The sequence below is a fragment of the Sarcophilus harrisii genome, chromosome 1 (genome assembly GCF_902635505.1).
Source record: "Sarcophilus harrisii chromosome 1, mSarHar1.11, whole genome shotgun sequence".
Taxonomy (NCBI): Eukaryota; Metazoa; Chordata; class Mammalia; order Dasyuromorphia; family Dasyuridae; genus Sarcophilus; species Sarcophilus harrisii.
In genome coordinates this window covers 687,962,812-687,976,123 of record NC_045426.1, presented here as the reverse complement: position 1 = coordinate 687,976,123, position 13,312 = coordinate 687,962,812, and positions in this window count along the sequence as shown.

Below are 13,312 nucleotides of genomic sequence, written 5' to 3'. Positions count from 1 at the left end.
TTTCTGTAATTGTCCCCCAGCGGAAAGTATGTTTCACCACTGGAGCTCTTGGCCCACTTTGTGTTGACTCTGGGTTCTGATGTCTCTTGTGTGGGAGTGTTTCTGTGTATATTGCTATCTTGATTCTGCTTTCCTTTTTCCTCATTAATACACGTTTTCCTATGTTTTTTCTGAAGCTCTCATAGTCACTATTTTTTACTGTGCAGTGGGGATATTTATAAAGGACCTTTCTGTTTTTGACTCTCCTGGATCTAGCAGAAGAATCTCTGAGTCAAAGGAAGGGAATAGTTTAGCAACTTTTTCCACACAATCTACATTGTTTTCCAGTATAGTTTAAACCAGTGGTCCTCAGTAGTCCAAAGAATTGTTGGGGTCTCTGAAACCCTTTCAGAGGGTCTACAAATTCAAAATTATTTTTTATTTCTAATATAGTAAATAGCTATAAATATAACCCATGTGAGCAAAAACTCTTTGAACAGATCCTCGATGGTTTTTTAACAACATGAAGATACTGAGAACAAAAGTTTGAGAACCACTGGAAACAATTTGCATCTCCACTTAGCTTGCTCATCTTCCTATACATGTGCCTATTTGTAAAGATCCGTATTATCATCACCCACTCCTAACAGGTGGACATTACTATACATCAATGGGCGGGAAGAGAAGTGCTTAAAATTGAACTTTGCTATTCCTTCTGGTTCCTGTTATCTGGAATATTTTCAGTGAGTAGCATTCTTATTACTGTGGGAGGACACCATGGTATAATAGGTCAGGAGATGGCCTTGAAAGGAGAGCGATTTGGTTTTAAGTCCCACTTTTGCACATATTGGCTGTGTGAGCCTGGACAAGGGATTTAGCCACTTATTGCTTTGGTTTCTTTGAGGTAGAAGTCTCTAGTGCTCTAAAGCTGTGTCCGAAGATCTTGATAACTTTTGGAATACGGTTCCAAATTGCTTTCCAGAATGGTTGGATCAATTCACAGCATTAACAGTGCACTTGTATATTTGTTTTCCCACAACTCTCCAACATTTTTGTTATGTTGTTTCTTGGTCATTCTTGCCTGCTGGTTAGGTGTGATTTGAAACCTCTGGAATGCTTTAATTTGTATCTCTGTAATCATTAGTGATTTAAAGCATATTTTGTTTGTTTTTGCATAATTGCATATTATTTTGCAATATTGCATAATTGCATAATTAGATATCCTCCTTTGAAAACTACCTGTTCAAATCCTTTGACCATATATCTATTAGGGATTGACTCTTAGTCTTATAAATTTGAATCAGTTCCTTATATATCTTGGAAATGAGAGTTTTTTCAGAAAGTTGTAAAGGTTTTTTCTTGCTTTTTTTGCTTTCTAATTTTTATATTCATTTGTGCAAAAATTTTTAATATTGTATAGTCAGAATTGTCCATTTTATTTTGTGTGATCCTCTCTATTACATATATCGTCACCAACTGTCCTGTCCACAAATTTAAAAAGTCTTTTCTTCTGTGCTCTTCGCATTTGTTGATAATGTGACTTTTTAAAGCTGCCACGCATGAATTTAGTATATTATAGGAGGTGTGAGAAATGGATGGGCATTTGGGGTTTCCCCAGTTATGAAAATTAAATTGGAGAAATGAAACTTAAATTAGAAAACTGAGACTCACATGAACAATCAAGGAGTTATCAAGAGTAGATGTGATCTTCCCCCAAAAGAATGTAAGCTCCTTGGAGGCAGGGACTGACTTCCAGCTCTAAAATTACTCCCTAAGGCTAGCAGAGGAGGACAATGATGGGGATCAGTTTAACCATATTGTCCCACCTTCTGTGGAGGTCATGGGTATGATGAGTACAAATGATCAGGCTGGTGGTAGTGAAGAGGTGCAAGAAATGGGGTGGGGAATCCCCTCTGGTTGACACCCGAAAGAATATACAAACCCAAAAATCTGTGGCAAAAGGGAATTTTATTTTCACTAAGAAGCCAGCTTTGCCAGGATGACAGACTTCTCAGTGGCAAAAGGTCCTGTTAGGGAGATAACAACGGTTAACACTGAGAAAGGGTATCTTCACAGTGAGCAAAAGTCTTGGCAGGCAGCACTGCCAAGCAGAGAACTTCCTTAGCAAAGCAAATTCCTGTTTCAGACTTCTGCAAAGATTTAGGGTTCAGAGTTGTCTTTTATTAGCCTTCTGAGGCTTGGAGCTTCAATATTGTCAATACCTGAGCCTTAGCTCTCTGATTGAAAAGAGATTGCTTGTCTTGGGAGTTGAGCTACTAGGAGTGGTCCTGGACTAATTTTCAACCTAATAGAGGGTACAACCACATCTCTGGCCAGATCTCCAACTGAATGAAATCACTTATGTTGGGGAAAAAGGCGTTGTCTGGGAAAGATATGCTTTTCCCAGGGGAGAGCTTGAGACCCCAAGTCACCTTTCTTTTACAAATTAAAGGGGACACAGTTTCAGGGTTCATCCTCATCAGGTAGACCCACTTCTCTGTGTCCAATCAGAAATCCAAGCTATGTCAAACACTGAGGTTAAATTTCCCTTCTAAATCTGAGGGTGGTGATCTGAGATTTGAAAAAAATCTTCAGTTCTTTGCCCTTAGCCCTCCTCTGTTACCTTCCCCCTTTTAGAAGCTCCTTTGGGGCAGGAACTGGCTATGTAATGAGTGGTAGAGATTCATGTTCTATAACTTCTGTAACATGCAATTAATGGGGAAGCAGGAGAGGCCCTTGTGCTTCAGGATAGGAAATAAAATGCTGCCTTTGGAGTTTCAAAGGTGTGTCTCCCCAGCTTACAAGAATGTAAAATAAATCTTCCCTGCATTCATCAGTGAGTCTGTGGCGTTCTTGCTAAGATATTTTGTTTCTTACAGGGAGTATTAGTGATGTGTTTAGATTAGCAATTCCTAGTTCCAAATGATGGGGTTCAGCACCAAAAGGTGAGATTGATGAAAGCACCAAATAATGGGGTTCGATGACATAAAGAATTCACAACAGCCATTCTCTTTGGCAAAAGGCAGGTTCATTTAGAAGAGGTTACAGACAAAATGAAGAGAAACAATAGACATGAAGAATGGTAAATATGAAATTGATTTGGGAGAACACATGGTTAGAAACCAAAGTGGTTATATTGAGGGGTGAGATATCCTAATGACATAAACTGAGATCTTTTGGGGGTCCAGAAACTGTACCCCCTTCAGGGAGCTCCCAGACAGACCCTGGGAAAAGCCTGCAAACTCCCAGTCAAGTGATTTTATTCAATTGGAGATCTGTATCTGATGGTCCTCTACTGACTACCCCCAAAAAGCTCCCAGCCCCAGAACAAGACTTATCCCATATAATCAAGATTTTGTTAACCCACCTCTGCCAAATCCCTAATCAGGAGTTTTGCCCACTAAGAAAGCTTCCTTCTTAGTAAACAATAAAAATCCCTTTTTGCCCCACAGATTTCATGTTCGCAAATTCTTTCACATAGGACCTGAGCCTCAACCAGAGCAGATCTCTCCCCCCATTCCCACACCTCATGTTAGTGATGAGTTAGTGATGAGTTAGTGATTTTATTTCCACTTTCTATGGCTTGCGGCTAGGAAGCAATTTGAGGGACTAATTTCCAAATCCAAAGGGTTGAGATTCAGGTGGGAATCATTTTAGGAATTTTCCCAGACCAGGTGACCCACCTTCCACAAAGATCAGGGGGATACAGAGTCCTATTACATAAGTTTTAATTATTAAAATTAAAGTGGAAAAGACAAATTCCCTAGTGGAGCTCACAATTAAGCAAGAGGAAGAGTATGCGCCATGAGGTGGGAGCATGCCCTTAGCTGACAGGCTAAATCCACAGAGAAGTTCAGCACCCTTAAAAAGTTAATTAGCTATGAAAAGGGTGGAGGAAGGGTGAGGAAAAAACACCACAAGGCAGAACACATGGTCAGTTTAACTTAAGTGGTTCAGCAAAGATGGCATGGGACATGGACAGATGTAAAGGAGAAATTTAACCTCAGTGTTTGACATAACTTGGATTTCTGATTGGACACAGCAAGGTGAGTCTACTAATGACTCCCACAGAAGATGGAACCATAAGGTTAAACTTTTCCCCATCAGTGTCCTCCTCTGCTTGCCTTAGGGAGCAATTTTAGAGCTGGAAGGCACCTCTGAGGCCATCTAGTCCAAGTCCTTCAGAAAGCTTTCTCTGCCAGCCCCACTGGATGGGATAAACTGAGGGAAGATGTCTCCTAAGGATGTGGCTTCTACCTATTGTGACTTGAGACTTTGCAGTAACAAATTGTGCTATACCTAAAAATGCTGCTGCACTGTCTTAAATGAACATTCTCCTCTGTTTCCCATTAGCATTTAAGTACTTCTTTTAAAGGCATTTTTATTCTTTTGTTTCTGGGGTAGATTTCCACTTAGAATATAAACCCAGACTCCCCTAGACAATGGGAGAAAAGATCAAAGAGAAGGGGAGGGGTCTTCTGGTCAATATAATCTTGTATTTTGCAGTTTGTGCTTTGCACTCCTTTACTGACAAACACTTGTCAGTATGGGAGTTGCCCTTTCTCAGAAGATCATAATAAATCCCTTTTTGTTTTTTGTTTTTTTGTTTTTGTTTTTGCCGGCAGAGTCTCTGATTGTTTTTGTGGTCATTGCTGTTCCATACACCACCTAGTTACTAAGGACCTCATCACTGGGCTAAACCTAGTTTCTGCCAGATTAGTTTCCCCTTTTTCTAGTAGTTTTTGTTAAATAGTGAGACCTTATCCTTGTTCATACAACTGAGATAATGATCCCAGTCCCAGTCCCAATATATATTCTAATCAATTTAATGATAAAAACACTTTTCATGGCAGCAAAGAATTGGAAACAAAGTGGATGCCCTTTGGGGAATGATTAAACAAATTTTGGTAAGTTAATGTAATGGGATTTTCCAATATTGGAAGAGACAATGCATGATGAATGCAGAGAGTCATAGGCAGATTTGAATGAACTAATGCAGAGCAAAGTGAGCAAAACCAGGAAAATAATATACACAAAGACTAACAAACATATAAATGGAGGAGGGGGTAAGGGAGAGAACTAGAGTGGCTGTGTAATTGTTACCTAGTGCATCCTTAAAGAGAGATGAGAAAATTTTCAAAACATATGCATAGATAATATTTAACATTCACCCTTGCAAAATCTTCCATTCCAAAATTTTTCTCCCTCCTACCCCAGATGGCAAGTAATCCAATATGTTGAACACGTGCAATTCTTCTTTCATTTAACATATATTTCTACCATGTTTAACATATATGGACTATATGATCCTGGCCAAATCAGTCACTTATCTCCTTTTGATCTCTTGGTTTCTCATCTTTAAAAAAAAAAAAAAAAAAAAAGATAAAAATAGCACCTACTTTGAGGTAGAAAAGGCCAAATGAGATAGTTTTTGTAAATAAATTCCTTTCTAAACTTTAAACCTCTATAAATTATTGCTGCTCTTATCAAGGATTCCTTCTTTGAAATACTGAAGAAATTATCAATAAAAATAAGAATGGGGGGGGTCTTGCTTCTAAAAGTAGACAGGCTTATAAACTTAAGGAACCTAAACTAAGATGCAGCTCCTTTGTATGTTTATCTAGGGAAAAGATGGAGAGAAGGTAGGAATATTTTCCTCCCTACCTTGGCCAGTTCTGGAGATTAACTCTGCTGTTCCAGGCTAAATAAAGTTCTGTAAGCCTAAAGAAATCAGGACCCCATCCAATTAAGCCGATAAACCAGCTATTGCTGAAAGCAGTCAGAAAGTAGGGTCAGAGGTGGCTGCCAGAAATAGATTGATGACTAAAATGTCTGACATTTCAAGTGTCTCAGATGATCAGATACTGATTCTCCAGAACTTGGCTGTAAAATAGCCTTGCAGAATGCTTGCTAGTTCCTTGTAGGATTGGTTGAGATAAGGTTATGATTACAAGGATCCAAACTGTGCCTTTGAATTCCTGAGTAGAGATGGTTTTGGGGCTGTGTTTCATAGATTTAATTTTTATGGTTATGAATCAAGATTTGTACATGAATATGACAGGCTTATTATGCTCATAGTTCTTAGACTGGAAAGAAATTTAGAGATCATTCATTTTTTGAATTAAAGCTTGCATATGCATAGATAATTCTGCAACATTAGCTCTTGCAAAACTTTGTGTTCCAGTTTCCCCCCTCGTCTCCCACTCTCCTCCCCTAGATGGCAAGTAGTCCAATATATGTTAAACATGGTCAAAATCTATGTTAAATGCAATATATGTGTACATATTTATACAATTATCTTACTGCACAAGAAAAATCAAATCAAACCAGAAAAGAAAATGATGAAGAAAATAAAATGCAATACTCTTTGATCCAGCAGTGTTTCTACTTGGCTTATACCTCAAAGAGATACTAAAGAAGGGAAAGGGACCTGTATGTGCCAAAATGTTTGTGGCAGCCCTGTTTGTAGTGGCTAGAAGCTGGAAACTGAGTGGATGCCCATCAATTGGAGAATGGTTGGGTAAATTGTGGTATGTGAATGTTATGGAATATTATTGTTCTGTAAGAAATGACCAGCAAGATGAATACAGAGAGGCTTGGCGAGACTTACATGAATTGATGCTAAGTGAAATGAGCAAAACCAGGAGATCATTATATACTTCAACAACGATACTGTATGAGGATGTATTCTGATAGAAGTGGATTTCTTCAACAAAGAGAAGATCTAACAGTTTCAATTGATCAAGGATGGACAGAAGCAGCTACACCCAAAGAAAGAACACTGGGAAATGAATGTAAACTGTTTGCATTTTGGTTTTTCTTCCCAGGTTATTTTTACCTTCTGAATCCAATTCTCCCTGTGCAACAAGAGGACTGTGCGGTTCTGCACACATATATTGTATCTAGGATATACTGCAACATATTTAACATGTATAGGACTGCTTGCCATTGGGGGAGGGGGTAAAGGGAGGGAGGGGAAAAGTCGGAACAGAAATGAGTGCAAGGGATAATGTAAAAAAATTATCCAGGCATGGGTTCTGTCAATAAAAAGTTATAATAATAAAAAAGAAAAGAAAATGCAAGCAACAACAACAAAAGGAGTGAGAATACCATGTTGTGATTTACACTCAGTTCCCAGTCCTCTCTCTGGGCTCTTTTGATCACAAGACCGTTGGAACTGGTCTGAATCATCTCATTGTTGAAGAGAGTCACATCCATCAGAATTGATCATCTTATAATATTGCTGTTCCTGTGTACAATGGAGATCATCCAATTTAACTGGTTCATGTTATAGATAAATAAACTGAGACAGCTAGGTGGTGTAATGTATAGAGTATTGAATCAGAAGTCAGGAAAATTCATCTTCTTGAGTTTAAAGCTGGAGAAAGTAATAGCAAATCACTCGGGAATCTTTGCCAAGAAAACCCAAAATGGAGTCACTACTGAGACCCAGAGAGGTTGTGATTGACTTTTGGACCACAGATAGTAAATGGAATAGTAACTGAAAGAGCTGGGATTTGAGCACAGGGATACTGACTCCAAATCCAGCACTTATTATTCTTTTAACTAGATCTAATTGATAAACATTATTAAGCACTTGCTATGTGTTGGGGAATTTGATAAACTCTGGGGATACAAAGACAAGTAAAAGATAGTTCCTGTTATCAAGGAGCTCATGGTTTATTGGGGAGACAATACTTAGACCATTAAGTACAAACAAGACAGAGACAGACTAAACTGGAATTAATTAAGAGAAAATAGGAAAGGATTAAGGGAGATCAGCAAAGGCTTTCTACAGATGTTGGGATATTAGCTGGGGACTGAAGAAAGCTGGGGAAGCTTGAAGGCAGAAATGCAAAGAGAGAATGTTCCAAGATTGGGCAACAACCAGAGATAATACCAGAGCAAAGATGGAGCATCTTGCTTAAGGAACAATAGATGTGGGCCTCCAGGTAGGCACCTGGGTATTGAGCAAAAGTGTTGTAAATTTGTTTTTGCTATGCCCCTGTGTAATAGCTATTGTTAATTGAGTAAGGTATATCATTTAATAATTAATTGATTTAATAGTCAATATTGATTAAATGAAATTGGGCTGCTGATCAATGATGGTTAACACTGAGATGAATAAAGTCAATGGAGGCTTGAGCTAATTAGAGAATCATTCTTGATTCCTGAAGAGAACAAGTCTAGAATATCACTACACAAGCTTGCATGTAACAGAATATTATTGAAATGAAGAAGAGAATAAGGATATAGAAGGAAATAAGGATATAGAAAGGGATTTTACTAGTGGGTCAGAGACCACCACAAAGAATCCATCTGAATAAATCTATACACATCTCACCCCTATATTAACAACTTGAATGCTGTCACTGCATAAAGGAGTTGTGTTAAGGGATAATAACCCCAGAGTGACCAACAGCATCCTGCCCTCACAATGAGTAGGCTCGGATATTGATGAACAGCACCCTGGCAATTAAGCAAAGAATCAAATAAACATATAAACTAAAGAATAACACTTCTTCGAGGTGCAGTTTTCTCATCTATGAAATAAGGATAAAAACCCTCGCTTGCATGTTTAACACATGTTGGATTACTTGCTATCTAGGGGAAGGGAAGAAGGAAAAGGAGGGAGAAAAATTAGGAACACAAGATTTTGTAAGGGTGAATGCTAAAAACTATCTTTTCACATATTTTGAAAACAAAAAGCTATTATTAAATAAATTTTTTTAAAAATCTAAAAAAAATTCTGCTCAATATATCATGAAATAATGCATGCAAAAGAATGTTATCAGCAAAACTACAAATGTGGAAAAATAGTACAATTCCTATAGTGTAGAAAATTTTTTTAATAAAATAAGGAATAAAATAATATATAAACACTCTAACAGCTGCAGACTTGCTCTGTGCCCTGTTGTCGCGCTCTTCTTTCCTTAACTTCACTCTGAGCCCTTGTAAGTCATCCCTTCCCAATTCCCTGCATTTGCTTTATGTCCCTGACATTAAATCCCTTGTCGTTCCCTAGGTTCCCTCTCTGACTTCAGTCACTGACGTCATCAGCACCACCGGCCTGGTGACGTCAGTCTTCCCTATCCCTCAGCGGCCCCTGACGTCATGCTCGTTCAGTTCCTCAGATAGTCTCCCTGCTTAATCTCTAAGGGGAGAAATTTGAGGCAGAGTTGGGGGTGCGGTCTCTACGCCCTTGACGTCATTGTTCAGCCTTTATTCTGACGTCATCGCCTACACGCTGACATTACTGATCGCTTTCCTTTCCTGGGCTACGTGTGTGCACGAGTTCTCTAAGGCCCTGACGTCATCATCCTCTTCCAGTTCCCTGACCTTGTTCCTCTGTGTTGACGTCAGCTCCTTGCCTAGACCTATTTACCTCCTGACGTCAATGTCCTCCCCTTTGTAAACGTTGCTCGGCTCGCCTGCCGCCCTCCTCCTCCTCCTTGGGGAACCCTCGTTCTGCGCCCCCGAGAACAATCTCCTGGTGTCCTCAGAAGGCCCTCACTTCTCTTGACGTCATTCTCCCTCCCCCACCCCGCCAGAATTTGCGCGCGGCTCGGGCCCCGCCTCCCTGACGTTGATCTCCGCCCCTTCCTCGGGTTTAGAGGCCGCGAGCATCCTTTCCTCGGCCCTCCTCTTTCCGTGATGCCCCGCGCTCAGCCGTCGCTGTTGTCAAGACGACGCGCGCTTCCGGCCAGGGGGGCGTGTCCGTTGCCCCTGATGGATTTAAGTCCCGCAGAGTTGCACAAAGTCCTCAACCTCACTGTCCTTGGATCTTGGGCTTGGATCAGACACCCCCTAACTCCCCGACAAGCCATAAATCGCTTATGCAACAGAATCAGAGAGCACCCCACTAAAATAAAGAGCGATTATTAACATGACACAATCAGGACTCTCATCTATTGATCTCAATGGGAATGTTGGATGGAGTTGAGGATGGATGGAGTTAGATGGAGTGAGGAATGAGAGGGGGAGGCAGAAGTGTGTGGGCTGGAATCAAAAAGACTCCTCAAATCTGACCTGTAACCCTGGGCAGGTCACTTAAGTGTCTCCCTCAGTTTCCTCATCTGTAAAATGAACTGGAGAAGGACATGGCAAACACTTTTCCAAGAAAACTCCAAACGGGGTCATAGAGAGTCACACAAAACTCAACAACTTCCTGATCCTAAGTCCAGCACTTAATCCACTGAGCCTTCATGCTTCCAAAACATCAACACTTTACTTTTCAATCCTAACAGAAAATGAAGCTCTCTCTACCGTAACAGTCCTTACGTTCCTCTCACTGGACTGAGTTTCACAGGACCTGCCTTTGGAAGGAACAAGAGGAAATCGCTTCTAGTTTCTTGAAAAATTCACAAAGCCAAGTTTTTATTTGGCTCACACACAAGTTTTAGAACACATACTAAGGCGGCAGAGACTCATTCCCTCACACTCCATTCTAAATCCATCCTTCTCCCCCATTCTGGATCCCAAAGCATTCTCTACTACCAGTTTCCATTAGCCTAACTGGTAAAAATAGCAGCTACAGCTCCACCTTGTGGCCTTCCTGAGGCGGTGTATCCAGTCTAAGAGAATGGATCATTCGATCGTGTAAATATTCCAAAACTAGCCCTGTAAGGATTTCTTTTAAGAGCAAAGAAAATCATGATCAATTGTAAGATTTAGCTACTCTGATCAAGACAATGGTCCTAAACAATTCCAAAGGACCTCCAGAAAGAGAACTGATGAGCTCAGAATGCAGACTTGAAGCACAGTGCTGATGGGGGTGAACTCTGAAATTGTGTCCCCTTTCATCCATAAAAGAAGGGAGATTGGGAGTCCCAGGCCCTCCTCCTGGGAGGAGGAGGCCTATCTTCCCAGACAAGTTAAGCAGTGTCATTCAATTGGAGTTCTTGGTCAAATCACCCTCCATTGATCTTTTGGGGGTGGTCCGAATCCCTTCAGAAAATTCCCAAGACTGGGAAAAAACTTTCAAAATGATTTTATCTCGTTGGAAATCTGGGCCTGATATTCCTATTCAGTGGCTTGAAACTGCAAGATAGTCTCTTTTTAACTAGAGATCTAGGCCTGGGGCATTGACAACACTGAAGGAATCTCATTCAATGGAAGCCCTAGTCCCACCTTCTAATAAAAGACAACTCTGAACCCCAAATCTTTGCAAAAGTCTGAAGTAGGATTATGCTTTACCAAGGAACCTCTCTTCTTGGTCTTCTAGGACTCTTACTTGCTGTGAAGATACCTTCTTCTCAGTGATAACCTTTGTTATTTCTCTGACAGGACCGTACCACTGAGGAGTCTGTCTTCCTAGCAAAGCTGGCTTCTCAATATGTTTTGCATGATTTCACATGTATAATTCATATATTGTTTATCTTCTCAATGAGTGGCAGAGTGACTGGAGGGAGAGAGAGAATTTGGAACGCAAAATTTTAAAATTATTAAATTTTTACATGTAATTGGGTAATATTTAGTGAAATAATTTTTTAAAATTATTTTTGCTTTTATTATTTTATTATTTATATATACATATTATTTAATATTAAACATTATTAAAAATAATGTTGAAATAAATACAAAATGCTTTAAAATATTTATAAAAGATGCTCACACCAAAAAAGATCTAATTAAATCTCAAGGATTTTCTTGACATCTGACTAAGGTAGCAGGCGTATTTAGATTTTTCATACTTTCAACCCTCACAGTCAGGGATTTGTTTTCACCAGTAGAAGGAAGATTCCCAGAGGGCAAGGACTATGTCACTTTTAGTTTTTGTATTCTCAGGTCTTAGCACAATACCTAGCACACAGTAAATCCTTAAATATTTGTTGCATTGTACTGAATTGGCCTCCATTCTTAACTTTAATTTATTTCATTCATGGAGAGTCAATGTGACATAATAAGAGTCAAAATGACTTGGGTTCAATTGCTCATAGGAAAAACCTTCAATTACCTAGAGTCTTGAGAGCTTAAGGGAATTTTCTAAGATGTGGAAATATGTTTGGAAGGACTGATCATATTTAACCTATATCAGATTTTCTCTGTGTCCTGGTGCTTCATGGTTTCCCTAGAAGTATCTGATGGCATACTGTTAATCTCAGTACTTATATATACATGTGTGTATACGTGGTGATTGTGTTGGAAGAGGACCAAAATGACATTATTCTGTAGGGGTCAAAGTATAGTGTGTCCTTCTGTGGCTGGCAGAAGCTCAGAAGGCTCTCTCTCAGAGCGACGTGTATGGTCCACAAGTGTGTGTCAGGATACACAAACACGTCCATCTCAGGCGTTTTATTCATATGCGGGTATATATGTGTGCACTCGGATTTCATCTTATGTATGTATGTCTGTACATGTACATGTAAGTTGCTCTTCTTTGTTTTTTTTTTTTTACACTTTTAGCATATTGTTTATCCTTCCTTTTCCCAAGAGACAAGGTGATATCTTGCCTTGGTAGTGATTTGGATGTAAGGGAGGCAGCCTCCATCTTTCACTGTCACCAGAATTTCTTGCCAAGCAGTGGCCCAGGATGCAGAAGATGACCTTGGTGTCTGAGGGCTCACAGCTCCTGCTTCGGCCGCCTTCGTGGCCTTGGGAACAAATTTTCCTAAAGGAGGCTCACCCAGAGGCTAGGCTACTCCCCTGACTCTGGGGTCAATGCTCTCATGTGGTAGAGAAGAAAAGGTGGAGCCTTAGATAAAGAAGCTGGAGGTCTCATCCTGCCTCAAGGACTCTTGCCTTTGTGACCATAAATAAGCACCAACTCCCAGAACCTCCTAAAGACCTTTCTTGTCTATAAAGGAAGCACGGCAAAGAACAGACACATTAAACTCACAACCCACAAAACTCCAATGTGGCCAGAACCCGATTAAAATGTCATTGGGAAAAGTTTAACAAAATAAAAATACAGTAAGATGTTAATTTGTGGTTTTCGAAGGCAATATGTAGCCCTACAGGATCCTTTCTAGTTGAATTTGACATCATTGGTTTGGATTGTGGATTCAGAGTCAGGAAAATCTGAATTGGAATCCCACTTCAACCACAAATAAGCCACAGGAGTGTCTGGGGAGAGGGATCTGAGATGCTGGATGAGTCTCGGTGTCCCCAGCTAACTCTCTTAAACTCTGAGTTGTAAAGCAGGGGTTGATACACCCCGGCAAAAGGAGTCACCCATCCATGAAATCACAGATCTCTGGATTGGGCCCTTCAGATTCTGACCCTTCAGAAGCCAGTGAGAGTTCATCTCTCCAGAAGAGGAAAATTAAATTAATGTTCTTGCCCAAAGCCACACATGTAGGAAATAAACACATGGGAAGCATTTTAACTCATT